We start from the raw sequence: 20,181 nt of genomic DNA on the forward strand, positions 1-20,181 counted from the left end.
ACAATGCCTTTCTGGTCTGTGCTGAAGCAGGGCATTCTGGCAGCCAAGTGGCTTGACCTTTATTAGTGAGCCTGGTTACCCCCTCTCGGAACCACAGACTTAGAAATCGCCAGCTCATACAGTATACAGTGCATAAAATATATTTATATATATACCCTTATACACCATTTTAATAAAAAATATCACAAAATTCTTCTAAGTCCCTCGGGAAGAGTGAAAGACGCGCACGTTCATTTTCAGAGCTCCTAGACCTTCCTATAAGAAGTTAGCCAAAAGGTAGCTTCGAAAAACGCTTAGGTTAAGTTTCAGAGTTGCTTCTAATGTACCAAAGCTGGACTTAGACATAATTTCACTCTCACAACATTATGGCTGGTTGGAGACAGTCCGAACCACAAGTACCGGGTCCATGGTTCTGGCCGTATACTGGGGGGACGGGGACGACTCCCATTAACCCCTGACTATACCGGGGATACGCTTATCACAATGCCTTTCTGGTCTGTGCTGAAGCAGGGCATTCTGGCAGCCAAGTGGCTTGACCTTTATTAGTGAGCCTGGTTACCCCCTCTCGGAACCACAGACTTAGAAATCGCCAGCTCATATACAGTGCATAAAATATATTTATATATATACCCTTATACACCATTTTAATAAAAAATATCACAAAATTCTTCTAAGTCCCTCGGGAAGAGTGAAAGACGCGCACGTTCATTTTCAGAGTTCCTAGACCTTCCTATAAGAAGTTAGCCAAAAAGTAGCTTCGAAAAACGCTTAGGTTAAGTTTCAGAGTTGCTTCTAATGTACCAAAGCTGGACTTAGACATAATTTCACTCTCACAACATTATGGCTGGTTGGAGACAGTCCGAACCACAAGTACCGGGTCCATGGTTCTGGCCGTATACTGGGGGGACGGGGACGACTCCCATTAACCCCTGACTATACCGGGGATACGCTTATCACAATGCCTTTCTGGTCTGTGCTGAAGCAGGGCATTCTGGCAGCCAAGTGGCTTGACCTTTATTAGTGAGCCTGGTTACCCCCTCTCGGAACCACAGACTTAGAAATCGCCAGCTCATATATACAGTGCATAAAATATATTTATATATATACCCTTATACACCATTTTAATAAAAAATATCACAAAATTCTTCTAAGTCCCTCGGGAAGAGTGAAAGACGCGCACGTTCATTTTCAGAGCTCCTAGACCTTCCTACAGTATAAGAAGTTAGCCAAAAGGTAGCTTCGAAAAACGCTTAGGTTAAGTTTCAGAGTTGCTTCTAATGTACCAAAGCTGGACTTAGACATAATTTCACTCTCACAACATTATGGCTGGTTGGAGACAGTCCGAACCACAAGTACCGGGTCCATGGTTCTGGCCGTATACTGGGGGGACGGGGACGACTCCCATTAACCCCTGACTATACCGGGGATACGCTTATCACAATGCCTTTCTGGTCTGTGCTGAAGCAGGGCATTCTGGCAGCCAAGTGGCTTGACCTTTATTAGTGAGCCTGGTTACCCCCTCTCGGAACCACAGACTTAGAAATCGCCAGCTCATATACAGTGCATAAAATATATTTATATATATACCCTTATACACCATTTTAATAAAAAATATCACAAAATTCTTCTAAGTCCCTCGGGAAGAGTGAAAGACGCGCACGTTCATTTTCAGAGCTCCTAGACCTTCCTATAAGAAGTTAGCCAAAAGGTAGCTTCGAAAAACGCTTAGGTTAAGTTTCAGAGTTGCTTCTAATGTACCAAAGCTGGACTTAGACATAATTTCACTCTCACAACATTATGGCTGGTTGGAGACAGTCCGAACCACAAGTACCGGGTCCATGGTTCTGGCCGTATACTGGGGGGACGGGGACGACTCCCATTAACCCCTGACTATACCGGGGATACGCTTATCACAATGCCTTTCTGGTCTGTGCTGAAGCAGGGCATTCTGGCAGCCAAGTGGCTTGACCTTTATTAGTGAGCCTGGTTACCCCCTCTCGGAACCACAGACTTAGAAATCGCCAGCTCATATACAGTGCATAAAATATATTTATATATATACCCTTATACACCATTTTAATAAAAAATATCACAAAATTCTTCTAAGTCCCTCGGGAAGAGTGAAAGACGCGCACGTTCATTTTCAGAGTTCCTAGACCTTCCTATAAGAAGTTAGCCAAAAAGTAGCTTCGAAAAACGCTTAGGTTAAGTTTCAGAGTTGCTTCTAATGTACCAAAGCTGGACTTAGACATAATTTCACTCTCACAACATTATGGCTGGTTGGAGACAGTCCGAACCACAAGTACCGGGTCCATGGTTCTGGCCGTATACTGGGGGGACGGGGACGACTCCCATTAACCCCTGACTATACCGGGGATACGCTTATCACAATGCCTTTCTGGTCTGTGCTGAAGCAGGGCATTCTGGCAGCCAAGTGGCTTGACCTTTATTAGTGAGCCTGGTTACCCCCTCTCGGAACCACAGACTTAGAAATCGCCAGCTCATATATACAGTGCATAAAATATATTTATATATATACCCTTATACACCATTTTAATAAAAAATATCACAAAATTCTTCTAAGTCCCTCGGGAAGAGTGAAAGACGCGCACGTTCATTTTCAGAGCTCCTAGACCTTCCTACAGTATAAGAAGTTAGCCAAAAGGTAGCTTCGAAAAACGCTTAGGTTAAGTTTCAGAGTTGCTTCTAATGTACCAAAGCTGGACTTAGACATAATTTCACTCTCACAACATTATGGCTGGTTGGAGACAGTCCGAACCACAAGTATCGGGTCCATGGTTCTGGCCGTATACTGGGGGGACGGGGACGACTCCCATTAACCCCTGACTATACCGGGGATACGCTTATCACAATGCCTTTCTGGTCTGTGCTGAAGCAGGGCATTCTGGCAGCCAAGTGGCTTGACCTTTATTAGTGAGCCTGGTTACCCCCTCTCGGAACCACAGACTTAGAAATCGCCAGCTCATATACAGTGCATAAAATATATTTATATATATACCCTTATACACCATTTTAATAAAAAATATCACAAAATTCTTCTAAGTCCCTCGGGAAGAGTGAAAGACGCGCACGTTCATTTTCAGAGTTCCTAGACCTTCCTATAAGAAGTTAGCCAAAAAGTAGCTTCGAAAAACGCTTAGGTTAAGTTTCAGAGTTGCTTCTAATGTACCAAAGCTGGACTTAGACATAATTTCACTCTCACAACATTATGGCTGGTTGGAGACAGTCCGAACCACAAGTACCGGGTCCATGGTTCTGGCCGTATACTGGGGGGACGGGGACGACTCCCATTAACCCCTGACTATACCGGGGATACGCTTATCACAATGCCTTTCTGGTCTGTGCTGAAGCAGGGCATTCTGGCAGCCAAGTGGCTTGACCTTTATTAGTGAGCCTGGTTACCCCCTCTCGGAACCACAGACTTAGAAATCGCCAGCTCATATACAGTGCATAAAATATATTTATATATATACCCTTATACACCATTTTAATAAAAAATATCACAAAATTCTTCTAAGTCCCTCGGGAAGAGTGAAAGACGCGCACGTTCATTTTCAGAGCTCCTAGACCTTCCTATAAGAAGTTAGCCAAAAGGTAGCTTCGAAAAACGCTTAGGTTAAGTTTCAGAGTTGCTTCTAATGTACCAAAGCTGGACTTAGACATAATTTCACTCTCACAACATTATGGCTGGTTGGAGACAGTCCGAACCACAAGTACCGGGTCCATGGTTCTGGCCGTATACTGGGGGGACGGGGACGACTCCCATTAACCCCTGACTATACCGGGGATACGCTTATCACAATGCCTTTCTGGTCTGTGCTGAAGCAGGGCATTCTGGCAGCCAAGTGGCTTGACCTTTATTAGTGAGCCTGGTTACCCCCTCTCGGAACCACAGACTTAGAAATCGCCAGCTCATATACAGTGCATAAAATATATTTATATATATACCCTTATACACCATTTTAATAAAAAATATCACAAAATTCTTCTAAGTCCCTCGGGAAGAGTGAAAGACGCGCACGTTAATTTTCAGAGTTCCTAGACCTTCCTATAAGAAGTTAGCCAAAAAGTAGCTTCGAAAAACGCTTAGGTTAAGTTTCAGAGTTGCTTCTAATGTACCAAAGCTGGACTTAGACATAATTTCACTCTCACAACATTATGGCTGGTTGGAGACAGTCCGAACCACAAGTACCGGGTCCATGGTTCTGGCCGTATACTGGGGGGACGGGGACGACTCCCATTAACCCCTGACTATACCGGGGATACGCTTATCACAATGCCTTTCTGGTCTGTGCTAAAGCAGGGCATTCTGGCAGCCAAGTGGCTTGACCTTTATTAGTGAGCCTGGTTACCCCCTCTCGGAACCACAGACTTAGAAATCGCCAGCTCATATACAGTGCATAAAATATATTTATATATATACCCTTATACACCATTTTAATAAAAAATATCACAAAATTCTTCTAAGTCCCTCGGGAAGAGTGAAAGACGCGCACGTTCATTTTCAGAGCTCCTAGACCTTCCTACAGTATAAGAAGTTAGCCAAAAGGTAGCTTCGAAAAACGCTTAGGTTAAGTTTCAGAGTTGCTTCTAATGTACCAAAGCTGGACTTAGACATAATTTCACTCTCACAACATTATGGCTGGTTGGAGACAGTCCGAACCACAAGTACCGGGTCCATGGTTCTGGCCGTATACTGGGGGGACGGGGACGACTCCCATTAACCCCTGACTATACCGGGGATACGCTTATCACAATGCCTTTCTGGTCTGTGCTGAAGCAGGGCATTCTGGCAGCCAAGTGGCTTGACCTTTATTAGTGAGCCTGGTTACCCCCTCTCGGAACCACAGACTTAGAAATCGCCAGCTCATATACAGTGCATAAAATATATTTATATATATACCCTTATACACCATTTTAATAAAAAATATCACAAAATTCTTCTAAGTCCCTCGGGAAGAGTGAAAGACGCGCACGTTCATTTTCAGAGCTCCTAGACCTTCCTATAAGAAGTTAGCCAAAAGGTAGCTTCGAAAAACGCTTAGGTTAAGTTTCAGAGTTGCTTCTAATGTACCAAAGCTGGACTTAGACATAATTTCACTCTCACAACATTATGGCTGGTTGGAGACAGTCCGAACCACAAGTACCGGGTCCATGGTTCTGGCCGTATACTGGGGGGACGGGGACGACTCCCATTAACCCCTGACTATACCGGGGATACGCTTATCACAATGCCTTTCTGGTCTGTGCTGAAGCAGGGCATTCTGGCAGCCAAGTGGCTTGACCTTTATTAGTGAGCCTGGTTACCCCCTCTCGGAACCACAGACTTAGAAATCGCCAGCTCATATACAGTGCATAAAATATATTTATATATATACCCTTATACACCATTTTAATAAAAAATATCACAAAATTCTTCTAAGTCCCTCGGGAAGAGTGAAAGACGCGCGCGTTCATTTTCAGAGCTCCTAGACCTTCCTATAAGAAGTTAGCCAAAAGGTAGCTTCGAAAAACGCTTAGGTTAAGTTTCAGAGTTGCTTCTAATGTACCAAAGCTGGACTTAGACATAATTTCACTCTCACAACATTATGGCTGGTTGGAGACAGTCCGAACCACAAGTACCGGGTCCATGGTTCTGGCCGTATACTGGGGGGACGGGGACGACTCCCATTAACCCCTGACTATACCGGGGATACGCTTATCACAATGCCTTTCTGGTCTGTGCTGAAGCAGGGCATTCTGGCAGCCAAGTGGCTTGACCTTTATTAGTGAGCCTGGTTACCCCCTCTCGGAACCACAGACTTAGAAATCGCCAGCTCATATATACAGTGCATAAAATATATTTATATATATACCCTTATACACCATTTTAATAAAAAATATCACAAAATTCTTCTAAGTCCCTCGGGAAGAGTGAAAGACGCGCACGTTCATTTTCAGAGCTCCTAGACCTTCCTATAAGAAGTTAGCCAAAAGGTAGCTTCGAAAAACGCTTAGGTTAAGTTTCAGAGTTGCTTCTAATGTACCAAAGCTGGACTTAGACATAATTTCACTCTCACAACATTATGGCTGGTTGGAGACAGTCCGAACCACAAGTACCGGGTCCATGGTTCTGGCCGTATACTGGGGGGACGGGGACGACTCCCATTAACCCCTGACTATACCGGGGATACGCTTATCACAATGCCTTTCTGGTCTGTGCTGAAGCAGGGCATTCTGGCAGCCAAGTGGCTTGACCTTTATTAGTGAGCCTGGTTACCCCCTCTCGGAACCACAGACTTAGAAATCGCCAGCTCATATATACAGTGCATAAAATATATTTATATATATACCCTTATACACCATTTTAATAAAAAATATCACAAAATTCTTCTAAGTCCCTCGGGAAGAGTGAAAGACGCGCACGTTCATTTTCAGAGCTCCTAGACCTTCCTATAAGAAGTTAGCCAAAAAGTAGCTTCGAAAAACGCTTAGGTTAAGTTTCAGAGTTGCTTCTAATGTACCAAAGCTGGACTTAGACATAATTTCACTCTCACAACATTATGGCTGGTTGGAGACAGTCCGAACCACAAATACCGGGTCCATGGTTCTGGGCATATACTTGGGGGGATGGGGACGACTCCCATTAACCCCTGACTATACCGGGGATACGCGTATCACAATGCCTTACTGGTCTGTGCTGAAGCAGGGCATTCTGGCAGCCAAGTGGCTTGACCTTTATTAGTGAGCCTGGTTACCCCCTCTCGGAACCACAGACTTAGAAATCGCCAGCTCATATACAGTGCATAAAATATATTTATATATATACCCTTATACACCATTTTAATAAAAAATATCACAAAATTCTTCTAAGTCCCTCGGGAAGAGTGAAAGACGCGCGCGTTCATTTTCAGAGCTCCTAGACCTTCCTATAAGAAGTTAGCCAAAAGGTAGCTTCGAAAAACGCTTAGGTTAAGTTTCAGAGTTGCTTCTAATGTACCAAAGCTGGACTTAGACATAATTTCACTCTCACAACATTATGGCTGGTTGGAGACAGTCCGAACCACAAGTACCGGGTCCATGGTTCTGGCCGTATACTGGGGGGACGGGGACGACTCCCATTAACCCCTGACTATACCGGGGATACGCTTATCACAATGCCTTTCTGGTCTGTGCTGAAGCAGGGCATTCTGGCAGCCAAGTGGCTTGACCTTTATTAGTGAGCCTGGTTACCCCCTCTCGGAACCACAGACTTAGAAATCGCCAGCTCATATACAGTGCATAAAATATATTTATATATATACCCTTATACACCATTTTAATAAAAAATATCACAAAATTCTTCTAAGTCCCTCGGGAAGAGTGAAAGACGCGCACGTTCATTTTCAGAGTTCCTAGACCTTCCTATAAGAAGTTAGCCAAAAAGTAGCTTCGAAAAACGCTTAGGTTAAGTTTCAGAGTTGCTTCTAATGTACCAAAGCTGGACTTAGACATAATTTCACTCTCACAACATTATGGCTGGTTGGAGACAGTCCGAACCACAAGTACCGGGTCCATGGTTCTGGCCGTATACTGGGGGGACGGGGACGACTCCCATTAACCCCTGACTATACCGGGGATACGCTTATCACAATGCCTTTCTGGTCTGTGCTGAAGCAGGGCATTCTGGCAGCCAAGTGGCTTGACCTTTATTAGTGAGCCTGGTTACCCCCTCTCGGAACCACAGACTTAGAAATCGCCAGCTCATATACAGTGCATAAAATATATTTATATATATACCCTTATACACCATTTTAATAAAAAATATCACAAAATTCTTCTAAGTCCCTCGGGAAGAGTGAAAGACGCGCACGTTCATTTTCAGAGCTCCTAGACCTTCCTATAAGAAGTTAGCCAAAAGGTAGCTTCGAAAAACGCTTAGGTTAAGTTTCAGAGTTGCTTCTAATGTACCAAAGCTGGACTTAGACATAATTTCACTCTCACAACATTATGGCTGGTTGGAGACAGTCCGAACCACAAGTACCGGGTCCATGGTTCTGGCCGTATACTGGTGGGACGGGGACGACTCCCATTAACCCCTGACTATACCGGTGATACGCTTATCACAATGCCTTTCTGGTCTGTGCTGAAGCAGGGCATTCTGGCAGCCAAGTGGCTTGACCTTTATTAGTGAGCCTGGTTACCCCCTCTCGGAACCACAGACTTAGAAATCGCCAGCTCATACAGTATACAGTGCATAAAATATATTTATATATATACCCTTATACACCATTTTAATAAAAAATATCACAAAATTCTTCTAAGTCCCTCGGGAAGAGTGAAAGACGCGCACGTTCATTTTCAGAGCTCCTAGACCTTCCTATAAGAAGTTAGCCAAAAGGTAGCTTCGAAAAACGCTTAGGTTAAGTTTCAGAGTTGCTTCTAATGTACCAAAGCTGGACTTAGACATAATTTCACTCTCACAACATTATGGCTGGTTGGAGACAGTCCGAACCACAAGTACCGGGTCCATGGTTCTGGCCGTATACTGGGGGGACGGGGACGACTCCCATTAACCCCTGACTATACCGGGGATACGCTTATCACAATGCCTTTCTGGTCTGTGCTGAAGCAGGGCATTCTGGCAGCCAAGTGGCTTGACCTTTATTAGTGAGCCTGGTTACCCCCTCTCGGAACCACAGACTTAGAAATCGCCAGCTCATATACAGTGCATAAAATATATTTATATATATACCCTTATACACCATTTTAATAAAAAATATCACAAAATTCTTCTAAGTCCCTCGGGAAGAGTGAAAGACGCGCACGTTCATTTTCAGAGTTCCTAGACCTTCCTATAAGAAGTTAGCCAAAAAGTAGCTTCGAAAAACGCTTAGGTTAAGTTTCAGAGTTGCTTCTAATGTACCAAAGCTGGACTTAGACATAATTTCACTCTCACAACATTATGGCTGGTTGGAGACAGTCCGAACCACAAGTACCGGGTCCATGGTTCTGGCCGTATACTGGGGGGACGGGGACGACTCCCATTAACCCCTGACTATACCGGGGATACGCTTATCACAATGCCTTTCTGGTCTGTGCTGAAGCAGGGCATTCTGGCAGCCAAGTGGCTTGACCTTTATTAGTGAGCCTGGTTACCCCCTCTCGGAACCACAGACTTAGAAATCGCCAGCTCATATATACAGTGCATAAAATATATTTATATATATACCCTTATACACCATTTTAATAAAAAATATCACAAAATTCTTCTAAGTCCCTCGGGAAGAGTGAAAGACGCGCACGTTCATTTTCAGAGCTCCTAGACCTTCCTACAGTATAAGAAGTTAGCCAAAAGGTAGCTTCGAAAAACGCTTAGGTTAAGTTTCAGAGTTGCTTCTAATGTACCAAAGCTGGACTTAGACATAATTTCACTCTCACAACATTATGGCTGGTTGGAGACAGTCCGAACCACAAGTACCGGGTCCATGGTTCTGGCCGTATACTGGGGGGACGGGGACGACTCCCATTAACCCCTGACTATACCGGGGATACGCTTATCACAATGCCTTTCTGGTCTGTGCTGAAACAGGGCATTCTGGCAGCCAAGTGGCTTGACCTTTATTAGTGAGCCTGGTTACCCCCTCTCGGAACCACAGACTTAGAAATCGCCAGCTCATATACAGTGCATAAAATATATTTATATATATACCCTTATACACCATTTTAATAAAAAATATCACAAAATTCTTCTAAGTCCCTCGGGAAGAGTGAAAGACGCGCACGTTCATTTTCAGAGTTCCTAGACCTTCCTATAAGAAGTTAGCCAAAAAGTAGCTTCGAAAAACGCTTAGGTTAAGTTTCAGAGTTGCTTCTAATGTACCAAAGCTGGACTTAGACATAATTTCACTCTCACAACATTATGGCTGGTTGGAGACAGTCCGAACCACAAGTACCGGGTCCATGGTTCTGGCCGTATACTGGGGGGACGGGGACGACTCCCATTAACCCCTGACTATACCGGGGATACGCTTATCACAATGCCTTTCTGGTCTGTGCTGAAGCAGGGCATTCTGGCAGCCAAGTGGCTTGACCTTTATTAGTGAGCCTGGTTACCCCCTCTCGGAACCACAGACTTAGAAATCGCCAGCTCATATACAGTGCATAAAATATATTTATATATATACCCTTATACACCATTTTAATAAAAAATATCACAAAATTCTTCTAAGTCCCTCGGGAAGAGTGAAAGACGCGCACGTTCATTTTCAGAGCTCCTAGACCTTCCTATAAGAAGTTAGCCAAAAGGTAGCTTCGAAAAACGCTTAGGTTAAGTTTCAGAGTTGCTTCTAATGTACCAAAGCTGGACTTAGACATAATTTCACTCTCACAACATTATGGCTGGTTGGAGACAGTCCGAACCACAAGTACCGGGTCCATGGTTCTGGCCGTATACTGGGGGGACGGGGACGACTCCCATTAACCCCTGACTATACCGGGGATACGCTTATCACAATGCCTTTCTGGTCTGTGCTGAAGCAGGGCATTCTGGCAGCCAAGTGGCTTGACCTTTATTAGTGAGCCTGGTTACCCCCTCTCGGAACCACAGACTTAGAAATCGCCAGCTCATATACAGTGCATAAAATATATTTATATATATACCCTTATACACCATTTTAATAAAAAATATCACAAAATTCTTCTAAGTCCCTCGGGAAGAGTGAAAGACGCGCACGTTCATTTTCAGAGTTCCTAGACCTTCCTATAAGAAGTTAGCCAAAAAGTAGCTTCGAAAAACGCTTAGGTTAAGTTTCAGAGTTGCTTCTAATGTACCAAAGCTGGACTTAGACATAATTTCACTCTCACAACATTATGGCTGGTTGGAGACAGTCCGAACCACAAGTACCGGGTCCATGGTTCTGGCCGTATACTGGGGGGACGGGGACGACTCCCATTAACCCCTGACTATACCGGGGATACGCTTATCACAATGCCTTTCTGGTCTGTGCTGAAGCAGGGCATTCTGGCAGCCAAGTGGCTTGACCTTTATTAGTGAGCCTGGTTACCCCCTCTCGGAACCACAGACTTAGAAATCGCCAGCTCATATATACAGTGCATAAAATATATTTATATATATACCCTTATACACCATTTTAATAAAAAATATCACAAAATTCTTCTAAGTCCCTCGGGAAGAGTGAAAGACGCGCACGTTCATTTTCAGAGCTCCTAGACCTTCCTACAGTATAAGAAGTTAGCCAAAAGGTAGCTTCGAAAAACGCTTAGGTTAAGTTTCAGAGTTGCTTCTAATGTACCAAAGCTGGACTTAGACATAATTTCACTCTCACAACATTATGGCTGGTTGGAGACAGTCCGAACCACAAGTATCGGGTCCATGGTTCTGGCCGTATACTGGGGGGACGGGGACGACTCCCATTAACCCCTGACTATACCGGGGATACGCTTATCACAATGCCTTTCTGGTCTGTGCTGAAGCAGGGCATTCTGGCAGCCAAGTGGCTTGACCTTTATTAGTGAGCCTGGTTACCCCCTCTCGGAACCACAGACTTAGAAATCGCCAGCTCATATACAGTGCATAAAATATATTTATATATATACCCTTATACACCATTTTAATAAAAAATATCACAAAATTCTTCTAAGTCCCTCGGGAAGAGTGAAAGACGCGCACGTTCATTTTCAGAGTTCCTAGACCTTCCTATAAGAAGTTAGCCAAAAAGTAGCTTCGAAAAACGCTTAGGTTAAGTTTCAGAGTTGCTTCTAATGTACCAAAGCTGGACTTAGACATAATTTCACTCTCACAACATTATGGCTGGTTGGAGACAGTCCGAACCACAAGTACCGGGTCCATGGTTCTGGCCGTATACTGGGGGGACGGGGACGACTCCCATTAACCCCTGACTATACCGGGGATACGCTTATCACAATGCCTTTCTGGTCTGTGCTGAAGCAGGGCATTCTGGCAGCCAAGTGGCTTGACCTTTATTAGTGAGCCTGGTTACCCCCTCTCGGAACCACAGACTTAGAAATCGCCAGCTCATATACAGTGCATAAAATATATTTATATATATACCCTTATACACCATTTTAATAAAAAATATCACAAAATTCTTCTAAGTCCCTCGGGAAGAGTGAAAGACGCGCACGTTCATTTTCAGAGCTCCTAGACCTTCCTATAAGAAGTTAGCCAAAAGGTAGCTTCGAAAAACGCTTAGGTTAAGTTTCAGAGTTGCTTCTAATGTACCAAAGCTGGACTTAGACATAATTTCACTCTCACAACATTATGGCTGGTTGGAGACAGTCCGAACCACAAGTACCGGGTCCATGGTTCTGGCCGTATACTGGGGGGACGGGGACGACTCCCATTAACCCCTGACTATACCGGGGATACGCTTATCACAATGCCTTTCTGGTCTGTGCTGAAGCAGGGCATTCTGGCAGCCAAGTGGCTTGACCTTTATTAGTGAGCCTGGTTACCCCCTCTCGGAACCACAGACTTAGAAATCGCCAGCTCATATACAGTGCATAAAATATATTTATATATATACCCTTATACACCATTTTAATAAAAAATATCACAAAATTCTTCTAAGTCCCTCGGGAAGAGTGAAAGACGCGCACGTTAATTTTCAGAGTTCCTAGACCTTCCTATAAGAAGTTAGCCAAAAAGTAGCTTCGAAAAACGCTTAGGTTAAGTTTCAGAGTTGCTTCTAATGTACCAAAGCTGGACTTAGACATAATTTCACTCTCACAACATTATGGCTGGTTGGAGACAGTCCGAACCACAAGTACCGGGTCCATGGTTCTGGCCGTATACTGGGGGGACGGGGACGACTCCCATTAACCCCTGACTATACCGGGGATACGCTTATCACAATGCCTTTCTGGTCTGTGCTAAAGCAGGGCATTCTGGCAGCCAAGTGGCTTGACCTTTATTAGTGAGCCTGGTTACCCCCTCTCGGAACCACAGACTTAGAAATCGCCAGCTCATATACAGTGCATAAAATATATTTATATATATACCCTTATACACCATTTTAATAAAAAATATCACAAAATTCTTCTAAGTCCCTCGGGAAGAGTGAAAGACGCGCACGTTCATTTTCAGAGCTCCTAGACCTTCCTACAGTATAAGAAGTTAGCCAAAAGGTAGCTTCGAAAAACGCTTAGGTTAAGTTTCAGAGTTGCTTCTAATGTACCAAAGCTGGACTTAGACATAATTTCACTCTCACAACATTATGGCTGGTTGGAGACAGTCCGAACCACAAGTACCGGGTCCATGGTTCTGGCCGTATACTGGGGGGACGGGGACGACTCCCATTAACCCCTGACTATACCGGGGATACGCTTATCACAATGCCTTTCTGGTCTGTGCTGAAGCAGGGCATTCTGGCAGCCAAGTGGCTTGACCTTTATTAGTGAGCCTGGTTACCCCCTCTCGGAACCACAGACTTAGAAATCGCCAGCTCATATACAGTGCATAAAATATATTTATATATATACCCTTATACACCATTTTAATAAAAAATATCACAAAATTCTTCTAAGTCCCTCGGGAAGAGTGAAAGACGCGCACGTTCATTTTCAGAGCTCCTAGACCTTCCTATAAGAAGTTAGCCAAAAGGTAGCTTCGAAAAACGCTTAGGTTAAGTTTCAGAGTTGCTTCTAATGTACCAAAGCTGGACTTAGACATAATTTCACTCTCACAACATTATGGCTGGTTGGAGACAGTCCGAACCACAAGTACCGGGTCCATGGTTCTGGCCGTATACTGGGGGGACGGGGACGACTCCCATTAACCCCTGACTATACCGGGGATACGCTTATCACAATGCCTTTCTGGTCTGTGCTGAAGCAGGGCATTCTGGCAGCCAAGTGGCTTGACCTTTATTAGTGAGCCTGGTTACCCCCTCTCGGAACCACAGACTTAGAAATCGCCAGCTCATATATACAGTGCATAAAATATATTTATATATATACCCTTATACACCATTTTAATAAAAAATATCACAAAATTCTTCTAAGTCCCTCGGGAAGAGTGAAAGACGCGCACGTTCATTTTCAGAGCTCCTAGACCTTCCTATAAGAAGTTAGCCAAAAGGTAGCTTCGAAAAACGCTTAGGTTAAGTTTCAGAGTTGCTTCTAATGTACCAAAGCTGGACTTAGACATAATTTCACTCTCACAACATTATGGCTGGTTGGAGACAGTCCGAACCACAAGTACCGGGTCCATGGTTCTGGCCGTATACTGGGGGGACGGGGACGACTCCCATTAACCCCTGACTATACCGGGGATACGCTTATCACAATGCCTTTCTGGTCTGTGCTGAAGCAGGGCATTCTGGCAGCCAAGTGGCTTGACCTTTATTAGTGAGCCTGGTTACCCCCTCTCGGAACCACAGACTTAGAAATCGCCAGCTCATATACAGTGCATAAAATATATTTATATATATACCCTTATACACCATTTTAATAAAAAATATCACAAAATTCTTCTAAGTCCCTCGGGAAGAGTGAAAGACGCGCACGTTCATTTTCAGAGCTCCTAGACCTTCCTATAAGAAGTTAGCCAAAAGGTAGCTTCGAAAAACGCTTAGGTTAAGTTTCAGAGTTGCTTCTAATGTACCAAAGCTGGACTTAGACATAATTTCACTCTCACAACATTATGGCTGGTTGGAGACAGTCCGAACCACAAGTACCGGGTCCATGGTTCTGGCCGTATACTGGGGGGACGGGGACGACTCCCATTAACCCCTGACTATACCGGGGATACGCTTATCACAATGCCTTTCTGGTCTGTGCTGAAGCAGGGCATTCTGGCAGCCAAGTGGCTTGACCTTTATTAGTGAGCCTGGTTACCCCCTCTCGGAACCACAGACTTAGAAATCGCCAGCTCATATATACAGTGCATAAAATATATTTATATATATACCCTTATACACCATTTTAATAAAAAATATCACAAAATTCTTCTAAGTCCCTCGGGAAGAGTGAAAGACGCGCACGTTCATTTTCAGAGCTCCTAGACCTTCCTATAAGAAGTTAGCCAAAAAGTAGCTTCGAAAAACGCTTAGGTTAAGTTTCAGAGTTGCTTCTAATGTACCAAATCTGGACTTAGACATAATTTCACTCTCACAACATTATGGCTGGTTGGAGACAGTCCGAACCACAAGTACCGGGTCCATGGTTCTGGCCGTATACTGGGGGGACGGGGACGACTCCCATTAACCCCTGACTATACCGGGGATACGCTTATCACAATGCCTTTCTGGTCTGTGCTGAAGCAGGGCATTCTGGCAGCCAAGTGGCTTGACCTTTATTAGTGAGCCTGGTTACCCCCTCTCGGAACCACAGACTTAGAAATCGCCAGCTCATATACAGTGCATAAAATATATTTATATATATACCCTTATACACCATTTTAATAAAAAATATCACAAAATTCTTCTAAGTCCCTCGGGAAGAGTGAAAGACGCGCACGTTAATTTTCAGAGTTCCTAGACCTTCCTATAAGAAGTTAGCCAAAAAGTAGCTTCGAAAAACGCTTAGGTTAAGTTTCAGAGTTGCTTCTAATGTACCAAAGCTGGACTTAGACATAATTTCACTCTCACAACATTATGGCTGGTTGGAGACAGTCCGAACCACAAGTACCGGGTCCATGGTTCTGGCCGTATACTGGGGGGACGGGGACGACTCCCATTAACCCCTGACTATACCGGGGATACGCTTATCACAATGCCTTTCTGGTCTGTGCTAAAGCAGGGCATTCTGGCAGCCAAGTGGCTTGACCTTTATTAGTGAGCCTGGTTACCCCCTCTCGGAACCACAGACTTAGAAATCGCCAGCTCATATACAGTGCATAAAATATATTTATATATATACCCTTATACACCATTTTAATAAAAAATATCACAAAATTCTTCTAAGTCCCTCGGGAAGAGTGAAAGACGCGCACGTTCATTTTCAGAGCTCCTAGACCTTCCTATAAGAAGTTAGCCAAAAGGTAGCTTCGAAAAACGCTTAGGTTAAGTTTCAGAGTTGCTTCTAATGTACCAAAGCTGGACTTAGACATAATTTCACTCTCACAACATTATGGCTGGTTGGAGAAAGTCCGAACCACAAGTACCGGGTCCATGGTTCTGGCCGTATACTGGGGGGACGGGGACGACTCCCATTAACCCCTGACTATACCGGGGATACGCTTATCACAATGCCTTTCTGGTCTGTGCTGAAGCAGGGCATTCTGGCAGCCAAGTGGCTTGACCTTTATTAGTGAGCCTGGTTACCCCCTCTCGGAACCACAGACTTAGAAATCGCCAGCTCATATACTGTATACAGTGCATAAAATATATTTATATATATACCCTTATACACCATTTTAATAAAAAATATCACAAAATTCTTCTAAGTCCCTCGGGAAGAGTGAAAGACGCGCACGTTCATTTTCAGAGCTCCTAGACCTTCCTACAGTATAAGAAGTTAGCCAAAAGGTAGCTTCGAAAAACGCTTAGGTTAAGTTTCAGAGTTGCTTCTAATGTACCAAAGCTGGACTTAGACATAATTTCACTCTCACAACATTATGGCTGGTTGGAGACAGTCCGAACCACAAGTACCGGGTCCATGGTTCTGGCCGTATACTGGGGGGACGGGGACGACTCCCATTAACCCCTGACTATACCGGGGATACGCTTATCACAATGCCTTTCTGGTCTGTGCTGAAGCAGGGCATTCTGGCAGCCAAGTGGCTTGACCTTTATTAGTGAGCCTGGTTACCCCCTCTCGGAACCACAGACTTAGAAATCGCCAGCTCATATACAGTGCATAAAATATATTTATATATATACCCTTATACACCATTTTAATAAAAAATATCACAAAATTCTTCTAAGTCCCTCGGGAAGAGTGAAAGACGCGCACGTTCATTTTCAGAGCTCCTAGACCTTCCTATAAGAAGTTAGCCAAAAGGTAGCTTCGAAAAACGCTTAGGTTAAGTTTCAGAGTTGCTTCTAATGTACCAAAGCTGGACTTAGACATAATTTCACTCTCACAACATTATGGCTGGTTGGAGACAGTCCGAACCACAAGTACCGGGTCCATGGTTCTGGCCGTATACTGGGGGGACGGGGACGACTCCCATTAACCCCTGACTATACCGGGGATACGCTTATCACAATGCCTTTCTGGTCTGTGCTGAAGCAGGGCATTCTGGCAGCCAAGTGGCTTGACCTTTATTAGTGAGCCTGGTTACCCCCTCTCGGAACCACAGACTTAGAAATCGCCAGCTCATATATACAGTGCATAAAATATATTTATATATATACCCTTATACACCATTTTAATAAAAAATATCACAAAATTCTTCTAAGTCCCTCGGGAAGAGTGAAAGACGCGCACGTTCATTTTCAGAGCTCCTAGACCTTCCTATAAGAAGTTAGCCAAAAGGTAGCTTCGAAAAACGCTTAGGTTAAGTTTCAGAGTTGCTTCTAATGTACCAAAGCTGGACTTAGACATAATTTCACTCTCACAACATTATGGCTGGTTGGAGACAGTCCGAACCACAAGTACCGGGTCCATGGTTCTGGCCGTATACTGGGGGGACGGGGACGACTCCCATTAACCCCTGACTATACCGGGGATACGCTTATCACAATGCCTTTCTGGTCTGTGCTGAAGCAGGGCATTCTGGCAGCCAAGTGGCTTGACCTTTATTAGTGAGCCTGGTTACCCCCTCTCGGAACCACAGACTTAGAAATCGCCAGCTCATATACAGTGCATAAAATATATTTATATATATACCCTTATACACCATTTTAATAAAAAATATCACAAAATTCTTCTAAGTCCCTCGGGAAGAGTGAAAGACGCGCACGTTCATTTTCAGAGCTCCTAGACCTTCCTATAAGAAGTTAGCCAAAAGGTAGCTTCGAAAAACGCTTAGGTTAAGTTTCAGAGTTGCTTCTAATGTACCAAAGCTGGACTTAGACATAATTTCACTCTCACAACATTATGGCTGGTTGGAGACAGTCCGAACCACAAGTACCGGGTCCATGGTTCTGGCCGTATACTGGGGGGACGGGGACGACTCCCATTAACCCCTGACTATACCGGGGATACGCTTATCACAATGCCTTTCTGGTCTGTGCTGAAGCAGGGCATTCTGGCAGCCAAGTGGCTTGACCTTTATTAGTGAGCCTGGTTACCCCCTCTCGGAACCACAGACTTAGAAATCGCCAGCTCATATATACAGTGCATAAAATATATTTATATATATACCCTTATACACCATTTTAATAAAAAATATCACAAAATTCTTCTAAGTCCCTCGGGAAGAGTGAAAGACGCGCACGTTCATTTTCAGAGCTCCTAGACCTTCCTATAAGAAGTTAGCCAAAAAGTAGCTTCGAAAAACGCTTAGGTTAAGTTTCAGAGTTGCTTCTAATGTACCAAATCTGGACTTAGACATAATTTCACTCTCACAACATTATGGCTGGTTGGAGACAGTCCGAACCACAAGTACCGGGTCCATGGTTCTGGCCGTATACTGGGGGGACGGGGACGACTCCCATTAACCCCTGACTATACCGGGGATACGCTTATCACAATGCCTTTCTGGTCTGTGCTGAAGCAGGGCATTCTGGCAGCCAAGTGGCTTGACCTTTATTAGTGAGCCTGGTTACCCCCTCTCGGAACCACAGACTTAGAAATCGCCAGCTCATATACAGTGCATAAAATATATTTATATATATACCCTTATACACCATTTTAATAAAAAATATCACAAAATTCTTCTAAGTCCCTCGGGAAGAGTGAAAGACGCGCACGTTCATTTTCAGAGCTCCTAGACCTTCCTATAAGAAGTTAGCCAAAAGGTAGCTTCGAAAAACGCTTAGGTTAAGTTTCAGAGTTGCTTCTAATGTACCAAAGCTGGACTTAGACATAATTTCACTCTCACAACATTATGGCTGGTTGGAGACAGTCCGAACCACAAGTACCGGGTCCATGGTTCTGGCCGTATACTGGGGGGACGGGGAAGACTCCCATTAACCCCTGACTATACCGGGGATACGCTTATCACAATGCCTTTCTGGTCTGTGCTGAAGCAGGGCATTCTGGCAGCCAAGTGGCTTGACCTTTATTAGTGAGCCTGGTTACCCCCTCTCGGAACCACAGACTTAGAAATCGCCAGCTCATATACTGTATACAGTGCATAAAATATATTTATATATATACCCTTATACACCATTTTAATAAAAAATATCACAAAATTCTTCTAAGTCCCTCGGGAAGAGTGAAAGACGCGCACGTTCATTTTCAGAGCTCCTAGACCTTCCTACAGTATAAGAAGTTAGCCAAAAGGTAGCTTCGAAAAACGCTTAGGTTAAGTTTCAGAGTTGCTTCTAATGTACCAAAGCTGGACTTAGACATAATTTCACTCTCACAACATTATGGCTGGTTGGAGACAGTCCGAACCACAAGTACCGGGTCCATGGTTCTGGCCGTATACTGGGGGGACGGGGACGACTCCCATTAACCCCTGACTATACCGGGGATACGCTTATCACAATGCCTTTCTGGTCTGTGCTGAAGCAGGGCATTCTGGCAGCCAAGTGGCTTGACCTTTATTAGTGAGCCTGGTTACCCCCTCTCGGAACCACAGACTTAGAAATCGCCAGCTCATATACAGTGCATAAAATATATTTATATATATACCCTTATACACCATTTTAATAAAAAATATCACAAAATTCTTCTAAGTCCCTCGGGAAGAGTGAAAGACGCGCACGTTCATTTTCAGAGCTCCTAGACCTTCCTATAAGAAGTTAGCCAAAAGGTAGCTTCGAAAAACGCTTAGGTTAAGTTTCAGAGTTGCTTCTAATGTACCAAAGCTGGACTTAGACATAATTTCACTCTCACAACATTATGGCTGGTTGGAGACAGTCCGAACCACAAGTACCGGGTCCATGGTTCTGGCCGTATACTGGGGGGACGGGGACGACTCCCATTAACCCCTGACTATACCGGGGATACGCTTATCACAATGCCTTTCTGGTCTGTGCTGAAGCAGGGCATTCTGGCAGCCAAGTGGCTTGACCTTTATTAGTGAGCCTGGTTACCCCCTCTCGGAACCACAGACTTAGAAATCGCCAGCTCATATATACAGTGCATAAAATATATTTATAT

This window comes from Ascaphus truei, unplaced genomic scaffold (assembly GCF_040206685.1).
Source record: "Ascaphus truei isolate aAscTru1 unplaced genomic scaffold, aAscTru1.hap1 HAP1_SCAFFOLD_259, whole genome shotgun sequence".
Classification (NCBI taxonomy): Eukaryota; Metazoa; Chordata; class Amphibia; order Anura; family Ascaphidae; genus Ascaphus; species Ascaphus truei.